This window comes from Triturus cristatus, chromosome 2_2 (genome assembly GCF_964204655.1).
Source record: "Triturus cristatus chromosome 2_2, aTriCri1.1, whole genome shotgun sequence".
Lineage (NCBI taxonomy): Eukaryota > Metazoa > Chordata > Amphibia > Caudata > Salamandridae > Triturus > Triturus cristatus.
In genome coordinates, this window is record NC_140582.1 from 1,074,108,874 (window position 1) to 1,074,125,187 (window position 16,314).

A 16,314-nucleotide genomic window follows, 5' to 3' on the forward strand; every position below is an offset into this window, starting at 1 on the left:
ATTGCTTGGGCCACACTACACACTTAACTTAAGTATCTCACACTTCACCTTTACCTTTCCATTTTAAAATATCTTTTAACCCTGTAGGATCTATGGATCGGCTGCAACTTTGTTTTTAACTTCTCACGGTATCCCACCATTAACATATTCACAATGTTTTCAATTATAAAGATTAAAGCCTTCTTTCAGCTCTACAGCACCACAGAAATTCTACTCAATAGAAAGGGAACCCCCATCATCTACCAAGATTTTACTCTATTTCAAACACAATATTTCAAATACAATTTGATAAAAACCTGCATCTCTTAGAAAGCTCCGACAATAATCTTATAATTAAAAATGCATATCCAATGGTTTAATTGCTATTACATAGCACCACACAATGCAGGCATATTTTGCATTGATTGTAGAGTAAGGTGGGTAAGCATTTATCTCTATTTAATTCCCAAACTACCGTATTCCTTTGCTTGTTTTACTTTTCTGTGTCTGCATCCTGCCAAATAGCACTTGTGTCCTTCGACTCATGAGGTGGCAGCACTACTGTTTTAGTTGTGTTCCTCACTCTCTCTTTCGCTCTTCTCAACTCACAACCCACCCACTCATCCATTGCTTTATCGCCTCTTCCAATCCATGCTCTTTTTTAAATCTTTTTATTCTTTTCATTTTTTAAATGTTGTTTGATTGAAGGCCTGACAGCTGCACACTGCTGTTGAGCAACTTGATTCCCTGTCTGTTGCTTCCCACCTTCCCCTTCCCATTCCCACTTTATTTATTTTACTTTTTTTTCTGAGGATCTGGCAGCTGCACAATGCACATCTACCCACTTTTGCACTGACATTTACCCCTACCCAGCCCCTCTCTCAGCACTTTTTTAATGGATTTACTTTTTTCATTACTTTTGACGAGAAACTGGCAACTGTACACTGCAAGAAGCTCCTCACTTTACCACCAATGCAAATATATTTTTTATCTTTTTAGGTCGAGCCTGGTCAGCGCATGCGCTGCTCTGCGAGGCATGCTGTATTGAGGTAGGGACTTGAGGCTCTGCCCACTCTCCGCCTACAATTATCATTGGCTTGTGTTATTGTCCACTGTAAACTGTGGCTGTTCATTGGTCAAAAGGCTTAGTAGTCCCTCCTTAGTACCGCCTTGTCTCATTTTGTAACCTCCCATGGCTACATCCTGTTACGTGTTGTTGCTTTAATTTCAGCCTCCGAGCACTATTTTCACAAATAGCTTTGTCCTGCCTGCTCTCCTAATGCTTTATTTTTTATTTTTAAAGCACACATTTGCAATGCAATAGGTTTTGTATTTGCAAGAGTTTAACCCCTTCAGTGCCCATGACGAGATGGTCTCGTCATGGGCCGCGGTTGCGCTGTGCCCATGACGAGACCATCTCGTCATGAACCCCGCCCGCTAATACAAAGCGCGGCACAGGGCGGGGAAAGGGCGGGGCATGCAAGGGGTTAAGCTATTGGCATTGTAAATGACAATGTATTTATGTATTTGTTTAAAAAACAACACATAAATAAAAGGCATTGTCATTTACAATGCCAATTGCTCAAACTCTCATAAATGCGAGACCTATTGCATTGCAAATGCTTGTTTTAACTTTCCATAGTGAGATAGCCATCTGCCATTTTGGAATGGTCAATTAAAACTAATAATAAAATAAAAATATGGTGAGCATCCACATGCAGGTGTTTTGAGCAAAAGGTTACCAGGTTGTTGAGATTCCTAGTCCTCTTGTCTCACTATCTGTTGATTAGTTGGAAACATGCACATCAAACTAAGAGAATAAGAGGAGAAAGGGGAAGGTAGACAGTGAGAAAGAGAGACATAGGTACCACTCATCTGCTTCTTTAGTACATCAAGTAAATCTGCAGGTTCTTGAGTACAGATAAACATATGACTATCAGGCAAGGAAATACAAGAAAGAAAATATACATTCAAGTATTCATGTATCATTGCTCACTGAACTCCTAGGTGGATTGTACTGTTACAAGTTCCACACCGACCTAGATACAGGTGTGGAACCCCAGGAGGCCAAAACCCAGGAGGCCAACAGGAGCTTAAAAACTCACTCTGGCTACCTAAATTACCCCAGAAATGAATGTCCTTACTTCGAACATAATTGCACAGATATGCTTAGTGGTCTAGTTCCTAACTTTAGCTCCCAGTGCCTGGTTTTCATTAGGTTTCAGCTGCCATTACCAGCAAATCTCTTGCTATGTGCAACTGTATTTGGAACATGTGGCCTTCTGGGTCTCCTCACCCAAACTCTCCACGTCCTCCTGTTAAGGCTAGTAGGATCCCTATGCATGATGTCACCTCGACTCATTTTGAAATTCCTGGCAGAATGGGGGTCATTTTTGAAGGATTTTTCTTTTGGACTTAGGAAAAATCATTCAAAGATGGCTGCCACTCTTGCGTCCACACGGACAGCATCAAACTAGTAATGAGTTCTCTTAAAGCAACACAAAATGATTCAAGGATGGCTGCCATCTAGGCAAACGCATTCACAGTGGCCCTCTTTGAATTATTTTTCTTTCTCTTTTTTAGGAAAATCATTACACGATAGAAGCACTGTTCAAATGCACACTCAAGCATGGTGATAATCTACAGAAAAAAAACATTGACAAATCCAATAGGTTTGCCAGTGGTATTTGATGTTGTTTTCAGCACTATATGGGGGTGCACTGCATTACTCACTAACCCCTTTTTATTCAATTTTTATTGATTTTAATGTTTGCGGGGGCCCAGCAGTTGTCCATAGCTACCAACCTGTGCACATTTGTTCCTTGGACATTCATCCTTCTCACCACCCTTTCGCTCTGCCCACTACCGCTGGGCCACTCAATTGCAACAATTTGCACAGCATTCTGTGCAGATTTTATTTTTGAATTCCCCATTTCGAAATGGCCATCTTCCAACATAGAATGGTAAATTAAAAATAGCATATAAAGATGGTCACTCTATATGCATGTGCATGCACAGCAGCATTCTTGAGAAAAATCAATCAAAGATGGCAATGATGCTTGCATGGACACACATGACTCTCTTGTAAAGCTTCCTCTGGCAGCAAAAGTTAAATCATTTTTCTGATTTCTTTTTTTCTGATCCCTTATCGATCATCTGTGGAGTTCCCCAGGGCTGTTCCCTGAATCTGACCCTTTTCAATATCTATGTCCGCCTTTTTGTGGACCTTGTGGAATCGTTTGGCTTTTCTCTGCTTTCAAATTCTTATGACGCCAAGTTTTAATTTTCGCCTTATCAGCGGAGAGCTCTGGACCATCTTAGGAGGTGCCTCTCAGCTGTATACAACTGAATGGGACAAACTTGCCTTTGGAAGAAGAATGTCCTTGTGGTGAGATAGCAGCTCATCTGAGTGGTAGCCCCATCGATCTTGGCCCTTACTCTCCTCCTGAGCCTGTTCTTAAGAAATTTGGGATATGGATGGATGCTGACCTCACTGTGGATCTCCAGATCAAAATAGTTGGCCGGTTGTTGCTTCAGGTTTCTGAGAAGTCTCTAAAAGTGTCTCTTGACATTATCTGATTCACCAGACATCCTCATCTCATGCCTGGACTAAGGGAATGTTCTTTGCTTCGTTGCATCACAGTCTACCATTAAGTGTTTGCCACCTCTACATAATGCTGCAGCCCGGTTACTCTTGCACATCCACTAAGCATCAACCAGTTTCCTTCCAGCTTTCAGCCCTTCACTAATTACAAGCACAGAAAAGGATTACATTTAAGGATCTTAGTTTTGGCTTCTGGGCCTTCTCAGGATCTGGCCTGCAGTATCCCAGACATCTGATTAAGCTATACCTTTATACATGAGCACTGAGATCCGCCAGCTCCAATATGACTATTTTGCTCAGGTTTAGCAGAGACAAAATGGGAGGTAAATTCTTTAAATATCAGGCAGCCAAACTTTGGAATGCCCTTCTTCCTTAGCGCTGCCATAGCCCTAGCAAGATTACTTTCAGAAAACAATTAAAAACCTGACATTTGTATGTTCTGTGAGGGTCCTGTTGTGGCCATTTCGAACAACAGCACTTGAAAACTCTCTTAGGGCAGCCCTCTGTTTTATAAACCATAAACATAAACAAACTCTTGCAGTCAGTTCGTTTATGAGACTTTATTGTTCTTATTCGTTTTCATCCTTGAGGGAACATTCTCAAGGCAAATATAGTCATTTATCTTTTTCAGTGTAAACTTATCAAGGATATGATTAAAGTTATCCATGTATCCAATTGAGTCATATGACAAATTCTCTTCATAGAGTCTACCATTCAGAACAAGACTTGTGAGAATTGTGCTCTACTCATATCACCAATAACAATTACATCACGGCTACCATACCGGTTTGGAAACCTTTGTGTACATTCCTCCTATAAAGTAGGTGAGATTGACAGACAACATTTTACCTTTTCAATAAATACATTTATTGTATAATTAAATTGGATAACAGAGATGTGATTGACACGTTTACGCTAAAAAAGATTATTGACTATATCCGCCTTGAGAAAGGTTCTACTGAACGAAACGTGTCAGCTGTCAAAATTGGCGGTAATGAATGCTTTTATCCATGATTTTTTGGCTGAATAAGAACATTAAAGACTTATCAATCGAACTGACTGCATTACTTATCTTTTTCATGGGCTTGTGTTAGCCTTAAAAGGGATTAAAACTTCATGAGTTTGCCAAGTGCACACAAATGTGCATTACAAATGTTGGTCAACTTGAGTGCACACACATATCTGAAGGCTACGTTTAAATGATTTTATTTTTCTGTAAGAACAATCCTTTAAAAATGGCCACAGATCATGTGCCCTCGTGCACAGAAGACCTATAGGGGAGGAAAGGCATTGGCATTGCTTTCACAGGCGAGGCCTAATGTTTTTGCTAATGCTTGTTCTAATTCTGTTATTCCTTGTAACTTTTACTCAGTGACTGCAACAATGTAAATATAACGTCTTATGGTCTGCTATTTCCGGGTCAGTGTGTTAAAAAAGTGTATGTGCTGAAGGCCCATAGAGATCAGATTTACTAATGTATTGCAGACTTGCACATGTGCTTAGTGGTACTTGACTGTCAACTGCCCCATGACCTAAGGGTGATTTTCAGACAGTGCTGGTGATGCTGAGAATGCTAACGCTTGTAGGTTCATACATAAAATTAGATCATTGAAATACAAGCGCTAACACGCTTCATTTCGTTGCTTTAAAAATATAGTCATTACCTCCTCGTCCGTCTTCCGCGCCACAGTCATTACTAGTGAGCTTGACTGCTGTGGACAGAACACTCCCAAGTCAAAATACACACTCTGCATACTACTTTTGCATCTCTCCAAGATGGCCGACTTCCCTTTCCTGCACAATGATGATATAAGAAGGAAGTCAGGCCTTCAGCATGCGCGAGCTGAACCAGGCCGCGGCCTCCAGAGGGGTGCTGGAGCGCCTTGCAGCAGTCTCTCTATGACTTAGGTCTAAAGAAAAGTATTTAGAGTTCTTTTTCTGAACGCTGCTGGGAGCGGGAGGCCCCCAAAAACCTACTAACTTCCTGTCATACGAAGCTCTGGTCCAAGTCTGAAGCCGGCCCCCTTGTGGCTGGGAAACCTTGAACCTGGAGAGGAATACCTGAACTCCAGGTAAGGAAGAAGATTGCTGCTAAGTAACTAGAATTAACTTCTAAAATATTACCTCGTGACTTTATTGTCTATAATGGCATATTTAGAAGCAATGTGCAATTAAAGTTGGCTAAAAGCAGCAGAAATGCTTCAGAATGAAAACAAACCACCGTGGACTATTTTCAAACAGATCAAATTGGGGAACATTCTAGTCTACCACAAAAAAAACATTCAGTAATGTTCCCTGGGAGATCGTTGACTTCAATTATAGAGTCGCCCTGTCTCAAATCACAAACATGTCAGCCTCACCTCTTTTCAACTGCATGTTTGAAAATGGCTTTAAAGTTTGGAAATTAATCAAACGGCAGCACCAATCTCGCGTCCCCGGCTTCTCTGAACCGGTCTATTCGCCCCAAATGAATTACATTGAAATAATATAATTGCCGCCTGCCATTCAGTCACCCTTGACAACGGGCGATTTGAAATTGGGAGTGTTTTTCCTCCGTTTCCATCGTGCAATCATGAAGCAAAGGCGCCGGGAGCCGGTGGCATTTAAATTGTCTAAAATCTACATCCTTCAAACAAATGAGCAAAAAAAGAGTGCAATTTAAGGGCAAATCATTTTGTGTTAAACCTAGAGAACTCATAGCGCGCAGATAAAAGAAGAAAAAATGCAGGTTTCACTGCGCTCATTATGGCACATTGACTTTCACCTAATCGCATGCAATTAAAATTTCTCCCCGAGATTCCCTTATTGAAATAAGAAAGATAGCGCCGGGCCCAGGGCCGTGATAGATTTGGCATAAACGTGCTTGCTTGGACAAACTGATTTATCATGTCTCATTCCGCCAGCACTTCCTTGCCCGCTCGTTTCTCATCTTATTACTGTGAAGTTGTAATTAAAGAGGGCACTCCCACACCGAAGCGTTCTCCCGCCGAAGAGGCGGAATTATAAATGTGCCGCGCTCGAGCCGGGTCTGATTTAAAGGGGCAGGCCGCGGAGCAACCCAAGCCTGAAATTCGGGGTTTTACTGCAATTTTAATTGCATCCATTTCATACCCTGTTCGGCGACCCGTGGAAAATAAATCTGCATTTTCTCCTGCCTGATGAATGCATTTTTCAGGGGGAGAGTCGGGCGCGCGTTTAATATCAGGTTAAAGTTAACGATTGTGTTTTTTGCCAGGCAGTTATGGCGGTCTTGGGGTGCGGGTTTTAGTTTGAACGACCCATCTCCTTATACGGACTGCAGGGCATAAGGAACATGACATTGCATACCTGTTCACATGTCATATGGGCCTCTTGAGCAATAGGAAAGTGGCGTGCTACATACATGGTAACCCAATATGGTTGACTTTCAACCGCTGTTCGTGTATTTTCAGCTAACTTCACAGAGCTAGCTGGGATTTGGGCCCAGAGGGGTGCAGCACAGACTAGCTTGTTGGTGTGGAAAAGGTCGCTTTATTGAATTCAGGTGCACTTCACATCAATATTCCTTGTCCTGTGCTATACAAAACTTAGGCCTCGCTAAATATTATCCTCCTACCATACCCCCCTCCCCCTCCCCTAAAATTGTTCCCCCCTCCAAAACATTTATAAACCCCCAAACTTGCAACTTTTAAACCTGTCTTCACCTAACTAAGTACACTCCCTACGCTCTTTCCCCTTCCTACCTGCTCCCAGAGTGACCTTCCCAACCAATGAACAGTAACTGCAAACCGCTGTACCCACCATTACCCAGGAAAAAAACACCCACAAAACATTCTGCGCCACACCAGCACCTGTTTCCAGCGACAACCAAATTACATATGCCCCCCAGTGCACCTGGTCCCAACAAAACTACCCTGAGAAGAAACCTCAGAAAATGCATACCCCAAAGAACCCTCCGGCAGCTCCATAACAGAAAAAACCCCCTTCATAGGGAGGGAGGGTGGGACAAATTTGCACCGCTATGCCCCAAGGCCGGCTGTCGTGTCACAACCACCAAAATGGTGGCTGGTGACACGACATGGCCGGTTATATGGCCTCTAGCCCAAAAGTAGCCCAACCACCTGCCCAACCAGCCCAAAAATAGCCCAGGGCAGCCCAACAAGCCCAACTGGGCTCCGGCTGCCCCCCCACACAAAACCCCCCCGGGCAGGCTTCCCGATGGTCGTACGCCCCCCCCCCCCCAAAGCCCTATTGGGCCGAGAGGGGTGCAGCACCGACCACAGACTAGCTTGTCGGTGTGGAAAAGGCTGCTTTATTGAAAACAGGTGCACTTCACATAAATATTCCTTGGCCTGTGCCGTACAAAACTAAGCCTCGCTAAATATTATCCTCCTACCTCACCTCCCTCCCCCTCCCCTAAAATTGTTCCCCCCTCCAAAACATTTATAAACCCCCAAACTTGCAACTTTTAAACCTGTCTTCACCTATCTAAGTACACTCCCTATGCTCTTTCCCCTTCCTACATGCTCCCAGAGTGACCTTCCCAACCACTAAACAGTAACTGCAAACCGCTGTACCCACCATTACCCAGGAAAAAACCACCCACAAAACATTCTGCGCTCACCAGCACCTGTTTCCAGCGACAACCAAATTACATATGCCCCCCAGTGCACCTGGTCCCAACAAAACTACCCCCGAGAAGAAACCTCAGAAAATGCATACCCCAACGAACCCTCCGGCAGCTCCATAACAGAAAAAAACCCCTTCATAGGGAGGGAGGGTGGGACAAATTTGCACCGCTATGCCCCAAGGCCGGCTGCCGTGTCACAACCACCAAAATGGTGGCTGGTGACACGACATGGCCGGTTATATGGCCCCTAGCCCAAAAGTAGCCCAACCACCTGCCCAACCAGCCCAAAAATAGCCCAGGGCAGCCCAACAAGCCCAACTGGGCTCCGGCTGCCCCCCACCCAAACCCCCCCCCCGGGCAGGCTTCCCGATGGTCGTCCGCCCCCCCCAAAGCCCTATTGGGCCGAGAGGGGTGCAGCACCGACCACAGACTAGCTTGTCGGTGTGGAAAAGGCGCTTTATTGAAAACAGGTGCACTTCACATAAATATTCCTTGGCCTGTGCCGTACAAAACTAAGCCTTGCTAAATATTATCCTCCTACCTTACCTCCCTCCACCTCCCCTAAAATTGTTCCCCCCTCCAAAACATTTATAAACCCCCCAACTTGCAACTTTTAAACCTGTCTTCACCTAACTAAGTACACTCCCTATGCTCTTTCCCCTTCCTACATGCTCCCAGAGTGACCTTCCCAACCACTAAACAGTAACTGCAAACCGCTGTACCCACCATTACCCAGGAAAAAAACGCCACTCAGAAAATTCTGGGCGTAGGCTTTTCTAAACCCCCCTTAGGACTCCCGACGTTTCGGGTATCTGCAGATGCCTAACGCCCTGTCCAAAACCTCCTTCACCTGCACTATGTATAACTCCATACCATAGCGGGACAGATGGACCCTGTCTTCCCTAAAGAAGTAGACCGCCGCATAACGCAGCTCTGGATGTTCCATCCTACCAAAACCCTCCTTGCTGCAAAAACTTCTCATATCTCTGTTAATCTTCCTCCGCACCTTATCTATGGCCGCTGGTCGCTCCGCCCCCCTCCAATACCTCCTCGGAATAAACTCGGACCATACTACATGGCAACCCGGCCACTGCTGCCGAATTTCCAAAAGGTCCCTCTTTTCTGGCATTCCGGTCTATCTGTTAAAAAAATTACAGGTGGTCCAGAATACTGCTGCCAGACTGCTATCGGGGCTGTCATCTAGGGACAGTGTACAGAGCCAGCTCCGTTTATACCATTGGTTACCAGTAGCTGCCAGGGTAAGATTTAAGCTACTGATTCTGGCCCATCGGGCACTTCATGGAAGCGGGCCCCTTTATTTACAAAGGCGGATTTCCTTTTATGTACCTGGACGGGCATTGCTCTCCGCTTCTCTGTATCTTGCTCAAGTTTCCCGCTTTAAGCGGCAGAGGACCGGGGGTGGCTCTTTCACATGAAAGACAGCCACTGCCTGGAACTCTCTCCCGTTGACCATGCGCACCATCCAGGACCCAGTGTTTTTTAGAAAAAAACTGAAAACCTATCTTTTTGTTTGAAGCTGAATATAGTACCTTTATAGACTCGCGCTGGGATACTCTCGAGTAACTGTGCGCGTAATAAATGCATATAGCATAACATAACATAACAAAGTGATGGGCCTCCACAGCCGGGATCCACTACCCCTTTCCCGTGCCCAGCCTTCCATTAAACGCGCGCCCAGCTCGCCAGCTGACGGTGCGTACCCCCACCACAATCTCCCCATGAAAGCTATGGCCGAAAGCTTGCCTGCCATCGTCACATTTTGGTCAGGCCCCTGTCCATCATTGCCGGAAGGAATTGTACCACCTGTTCACCCCTTTCCCAGGGGCTGGCATGCCGCATCACACCACTCGCCAAGAACTCCCGCCACACCTGCTCGTAAGCCCTCCAGGTTGATGTGGCCACCGACCCTCTTACCAGTTGCACGACCCTTTCTCTCCTACCGACCACATCCCTGCTGGCACCGGTGTCTTGTATTCGTCCGCCTCCGTGGCTAGGCCATGGAATCTCTGCCAATGTGAACGAGACAAAGCGTCCGCAATGTCATTGTCCACCCCCGGCACGTGTCTGGCTTGAAACAGTATATCATGTTCCAAACAGCGCAGCACAAACACCCGCAACAACTTGAGAACCTGTGTGTCCCTGGCTGATTGCTTGTTCACGACCTGCACCACCGACATATTGTCCACCTTGAAAATCACCCTCTTGTGCCCCAACGCCCACGCCCACACCACCACCACCAACGGGAAAAATTCCAGAAACGCTATGCTCCTCCCCCCGCTCTTCCAATGTGACGGCCATTCCTGGGCGCACCACTTCCCTTGCCAGTACAGCCCAAAACCGCCAGCCCCCCCGCATCCAAGGAGATGGTAACGTCCCAGTCCCAGTCTTCTGCGGGGGCCATTGGAATACCATTAAAGTGTTCCAAAAATGTTCTCCACATGCGCAAATCCGCCTTCGTGCCTGCCGACAAGCGCACATGGTGATGCGGCAGTGACAACCCCGACAATGACATGCCGAGCCGCCTGCACCACCCGGCACGCGAAATTCAAGTGCCCCAGTAGGACCTGTATCTCTCGTAGTGTCACCTTCCGTTTCGCTAGCAATGTGTCAATCAACAGCAACATGCCCCCTTGGCTTCCATGGCTACCGAATCTAATTCGATACCCAGAAATGACAGCACCGTGCTGGGTCCCTGCATTTTCTCTGGCGCCAGGGGCACACCCAGGTAGCCCATGAGCTCTGTAAAACTGTCCAGCTGCTGCTGGCAGTCCGCTGAACCGGGCAGTCCCACCAAGAAAAAGTCATCCAGGTAGTGCATCACCGTCTCTTTGCCTGTGTGCCACGAAAAAACCCACTTCAGAAAGGTACTGAAATGCTCAAACAGAGCACAGGATATGGAACACCCCATGGGCAATGCTTTGTCCACGAAAATTGACCCATCAAACTGTATACCCAACAAGTGATAATCCTCCGGGTGTACCGAGAGACCCGTCCCCACCGTCGCAACCAACCGCCGCGCCACATCCATGGAAGAGTAAGACACGGAGGAAAACTCGGTTGCAATAAAATCATTCACTGACGCTCCCTCCAGCCAGGACAAATGCTGTATCAGCCGGTATTGGCCGGGCTCCTTCTTCGGAACCACCCCAACGGGAGAGATGATCAGGTCCCGCATAGGGATATCCTGAAATGGGCCCGCCATACGTCCTTCCCGTACTTCTTTGTCCAATTTTTCCCGCACCACTGTGCCATGGGTCTTGGCTGATTTCAAATTCTCGGCCCACCTAGCAGCCTGCGGACCCCCGTACCCCAGGCGGAAATCCTCCCGAAAACCCCGCTCCAGCAGTCCCGCGTCCTTCGTCCGAGGGTAAAATGCCAACATTGTGTCCAGCCGGTCCAGAGTAAGAGCCTTTGCCCATATGTCCCTGTCCTCCCCTGCCCCTCTACCCCCTGGCTGCTGTCCCGCCTGCGTGGACTGCTGTCCGTGCTCACCGGTTCTGGCCCCCCTCCAGCATTGCACCACGGGATGGTGCCCTGTGCATTTGGAGCATTCATGCCTGAACTTGCAAAATTGGCGGGCGCAGTTACCTTTATTAAAATCCCAGCATGCGCCCACTGACCCCCCCTGCAGTGGCTCCTGCCTGCCCCACCTCCCCCACGGGTGGGGCGGTTCGGAAAGGGGCGTGGTGCCAGCGGAATGCTGCTCGCCGTGTTAATCGTCTTCCCGAATTTGGCCCCCCCATGGTCTGCTGGTAGAGGTCCGCATCAATCTCCCCCCACTTTGCCTCTGGGTCCCAGGCCAGCCGTGCCCTGAACTCCTCATCATAATGGGACCAGGCGTATCCCCTGTATGTTACCTGCGCCCGCCTGATCACGTCCATGTACATGAACAGTGCAACGGACCTGTCAGGGTATTTCTCGCAGTACACACTAGCAAAAATCAAAAACCCCGCTGACCAGTTCTCGATATTCATCGGCACTCTCGGCCTCTTGGCCAGCTCCAGCTCCTCTTCCTTGGAGCTCTCCTTCCCCGTCAGCTCCCTATGAAGGAGCTTCAGAATATCCACGTACTCGCCCTTCCAGATTTTCTCCTTGGTCGCCAGCGTCAAATTGGCCCCCAAGGGTTTCGTGATGCCCATTTATGGCAACTTCTTTACGGGGATTTCATGGCTCTCCTTACCCTGTTTGGGCATCCCTCCTTCCTCCTTCCCTCCCCCCGACTCCCCCGCAGACCCTTCTGCCGCCGGCACCGCACCACTCGTGTCGTATGTACTCCCCGACTCCAGCCCCACCCCCGTGTCCTTCACATATGTCCCTTTGCACAATCGCACTCCCCCCTCCTCCCCCCACCCCCTTGCATCAGTGCGCACCGAAACCCTAGCCTGCAGGACACCACATGCCTTCGCCCCCCCCTGTGTGCACCTTACCTGGCGTCAAGGTCGGCATCCGCACCGGATCCCGTCGCCCAACCAGTCATGCAGGTGGGGCCATCACGCTGTCTGCTTTTTTCAACCGAACCACAACGCTCTGTAAAATACTAGGTATAGTGTTAGTCGCAGCCCCCCCTGCCTACCCCTGCTCAACAATTTCCCCTTCTTCTGCACTTTCTTCATCATAGTCCAGCAGTAACGGGCTGTCCTCTTCGGACTCCTCCTAACAGGCTTGGCCATGGGCCGCCCTCCGCGGGCTCCAGCCTGCTCAAGCCTGCCCGCTCCCTGCACATGCGTAGCAAGTCCCCCAAATCTACACTATCTCTCCGCTGCCCTGTTCGCCGCTCCTCGTTGTCCTCGTCATTGGAATCGGACCCGTGACCCTGTCCCCCAGCGGCCGCATCGACCCATCGGGGTGAAGCCACCGGGACCAAGTCTACCCTCTTCCTGGATGCCGCTACCGTCAGGTCCCTCGTGGGAGCACGGCCGCCCGCATAAGGCAGAGGTGGCCCATCCTCTCGGTGGGTTGGAGCCGCATGAAACTCTCCCGAGCACCTCACCACACTGTCCTGCCAAAAAAAAGTGGAGACCGACATGCCGGGGTTAATCCTGCTCCCCGCACCGCCACTCCCCAAAACCTCCTCCCATGGGAACCCCCACCCCCAGCCTGCCCCCAACGCACTGGAGGAATGCCCCACGCCCCCTTCCCCTCCTCCCCATCGCTCCACTTCAAAGACTCCAATACCCACTGCACCTCTCCACCGGCCCGTGCCCCCCCTCTGGCCCCCTCACCCCTCCCACCGCCCCCATGGCTGCCTCCAACCCACTGTCTCTGAACACTGAGCGCGCAGGCCCTCCGGCACCCTGTCTAGCCATCCCCCCACCTCTAAGAGTTGCTTCGGCCCCCCACGCGCATCCTCTGGGACCGCTCTCTCTGCCCCCTCCTCTCAACTCCCCCCGGATCTGCCAGGTGATCCCTTCACCCGCGTGCTGTCCCCCTTCCCCCTCACCCCACCCTCAGCCCCCCCACCCATGGCCCCCCTGGCGGTCTGTGCGAGGGCCCCAGTGCCCCCCGCCCACCTCCCCTGCTGATCCTGCCCACCGATAAGACCCCCCCTGCCTCCTCCCCTTCCTGCTTACTATCTATCAGTACTGGGGTGGCCCACCCGCTGTCAACCCTCGCGGTGGTGGGCCCTTCGCTGCCCAGCGCTCAGCGCTCCTTATCACCTGTTGTGGCCTCGGGACTGCCCCGCCCGCCTGCGTGCACCTTCGGTGCCCCCCACCCCCTCCTGGAACCTCAACGTTGGCCGCGACGCCAGGTCCCGCCCCGCCTCGAACTCGCTTCCCCAGTGCGGCCGCACCCCCCTGCCTCTGCACTCACCCATTTTCTTGCTCGCGGCGGCTCACAAGCCAGAACCGACACCGCTCGCCGCCCTCCTAGGGGGCCGCACTTTGACGTCGGGCCGCAGCATGTCCATGCGGCCCGCGCCCTCCAGCAACCAAAGCACATCCATGACCCGGGGATCCTGCAAACCCGCCATCCGATCACCACCAGTATGCCACGCACGCCACTCTACAAAATCGCTAGTACAACTCCGCGCCCAAATTTGCACCGCTATGACAAATTTGCACAGCTAAGCCCCAAGGCCGGCTGTCGTGTCACAACCACCAAAATGGTGGCTGGTGACACAACATGGCCGGTTATATGGCCTCCAGCCCAAAAGTAGCCCAACCACCAGCCCAACAAGCCCAACTAGGCTCCGGCTGCCCCCTCGGCCCAAAACCCCAATGGGACATACATTAACCTCATGTTGTGTGGATAGATTGAGCCAGTTCTGGCATTTTAATCAATAGAATGTTTCAATCTGGGACTTGTAGTTTCTATTTTAAATTGGGATAGGTGCCTCAAACTCCCAGCATGCAATTACTGCTGTATAAATAGCGATAACTGGCTGAAAGTATCTCATATGACATTTATTAATTTAGCATCCCTTAATATTTCTAGCTGAAGCAAAACGTGCGTTTCAAAGCAGCATATTTAGCTCTTGCAGCATCTTGGCTTTGAAATATTGGCAATTGTCCTACCAAATTCAATGGCTTTCATTCTATCAACTTCTGAAAGATGAAGGTGTGAGTAGATACACCTAAATTCAAATCTGTGACTATGAGGTGACCCACAGATTTCTGGAGTAAATGCATTTGTCCACTGAGCAACCACACCCTGCTGAAAAGTCATGCAAAAGAAAAAAAAAACATAGTACTAGGTGATAGAGTGATTGATATTGCATCGAAGTGATCAGCTGCAGTATGCTTTAATTGTGCCAATTGTTTAGCTATCATTAATGAAGATAAGCGAACTTTAAAGTACACATCTACTGAGTCGTACAGAAGAGCAAATGAATCAATGATTATTTGGGTCCCGATTATAAAACAATAAATATTAGTTGAGTAAAGTAAAGATATTTTTACTTGCAAATCAGGCTCCCGCCTGAATCATGTCTGTTGGCATGTATGTGATTTACATATGGTGACTTTAAATACTTTAAAAAAAATTTGGGAAGGAATGGCTGCACAAATCCCTGAGAGTAGCGAGTACAAGTGCAGAGGGCCTATTAAATAAAATTCATGGAACCCACAAGCAGCACAGGAAATTATGGAAAGCAGACCTAGCTTGTGGGTTGGAACGCAGCAGGCTGTGATGTGAGGCAGTTGGGGTAGGACCATTTACTGTTTTGAATGTGTCACAAGCTTGTATAAGACCCTGATTTTGGCACGTATCCAGCTACCTTGGTGTTAGTCCAATGTACCTAGAAGCCCCTGAATCGCCAATTAAGGTGAGATTGACTGGATTTTGAGCACGATCCCACTGATATCAATGGAGACTAATTTTTTAGGTCTCACCAAGGCAGCGCATGCTCGGTCTCTTCGAGACATGCTGGTTCTAGGATATGAGCTTTGAAAAACACCCACCCTGTTCATTGTTTGCTCTTGCTGTCCTTTAGAAATGCTCGCTTTTAATTGGCGAATATAGTAGTCCCTCCTTTTGCAATTTTGTATCCTCCCATGAGGGCTGGCCTTTTTACATGCGTTCTTACTGTTCGGGTTGGTTATACTTAGAAAGTACTCTTTTTTTTTTTAGTTGACCCTCCTCTTGTTAACCGCTTCCGTGCTCATGACGAGCCCAGCTCGTCATGAGGCACAGTGGAGCTGGGCTCGTCCTAACATCCGCGGCCCGCCCACGCGCGATTGATTCCCCGCCTGTGCGGGAGAATCAATCAGTGGGCGGGGTCGTGACGAGCTCAGCTCGTCATGAGCACAGCTCCACTGTGCCTCATGACGAGCTGGGCTCGTCAGGAGCACAGCGCCCCTGCTGCGGCCCCCCTCCCCCCGCCACTGGGAAATTACCCCCGCAGCGAAGGGGTTAACTGTTCTGTATACTTGTGTAATCAAACTTCGTTTGTTTCATTTTCTTGCCTCCCCTCACACCTCCCACAACACTGCTTTGGTCTCTTGTCTCCCATGCATCCCCCTCAACCAACACCACTCGCAGACCCCCACCACCCCTCTGAGGCCACTGCTGTTTTGCGCATTTGATTAATTTATGCAGTCTACCCCAACCCCTTGCACGACACTGCTTTCCCACCCCCAGATCGCTGTTTTGAATTCTTAAG

General features: G+C 48.8%; 1 long non-coding RNA gene across 3 annotated transcripts in view; it reads left to right on the forward strand.

The window, feature by feature from the left end:
- The first annotated feature begins 5,445 nt into the window (after window positions 1-5,445).
- Window positions 5,446-16,314, forward strand: part of LOC146863164 (uncharacterized) — a 223,267-nt gene continuing 212,398 nt past the window's right edge. For all 3 annotated transcript variants that reach the window (XR_014978564.1, XR_014978563.1, XR_014978565.1), the window contains exon 1: window positions 5,446-5,655. This is a non-coding gene — a long non-coding RNA (uncharacterized LOC146863164). The remainder of the gene's footprint in view (window positions 5,656-16,314) is intronic.